The sequence below is a fragment of the Lipotes vexillifer genome, unplaced genomic scaffold (genome assembly GCF_000442215.2).
Source record: "Lipotes vexillifer unplaced genomic scaffold, Lipotes_vexillifer_v1.1 scaffold408, whole genome shotgun sequence".
NCBI lineage: Eukaryota > Metazoa > Chordata > Mammalia > Artiodactyla > Lipotidae > Lipotes > Lipotes vexillifer.
In genome coordinates this window covers 2108457-2108863 of record NW_006787469.1, presented here as the reverse complement: position 1 = coordinate 2108863, position 407 = coordinate 2108457, and positions in this window count along the sequence as shown.

The window sequence follows — 407 nt, the reverse complement described above, 5'->3', positions numbered from 1 at the left end:
TTCTTTTTGCTATTATAAATAATTCTGTAATTTTTGTACCTGTATTCTTGTACATTGAGTTTATCTTGAGTTTTCTGTTTAAGCAATTATATTGTTTGAATAAAAAAACTCATTTATAAAAAAAAAACCCTACAACCAATAAATGCTGTAGAGGGTGTAGAGAAAAGGGAACCCTCTTACACTGTTGGCAGGAATATAAGTTGTTACAGCCACTGTGGAGAACAGTATGGAGGTTCCTTAAAAAACTAAAAGTAGAACTACCATATGACTCAGCAATCCCACTACTGGGCATATAACCTGAGAAAACCATAATTCAAAAAGACACACGCGGGGCTTCCCTGGTGGCGTAGTGGTTGAGAGTCCGCCTGCCGTTGCAGGGGACACGGGTTCATGCCCCGGTCCGGGAA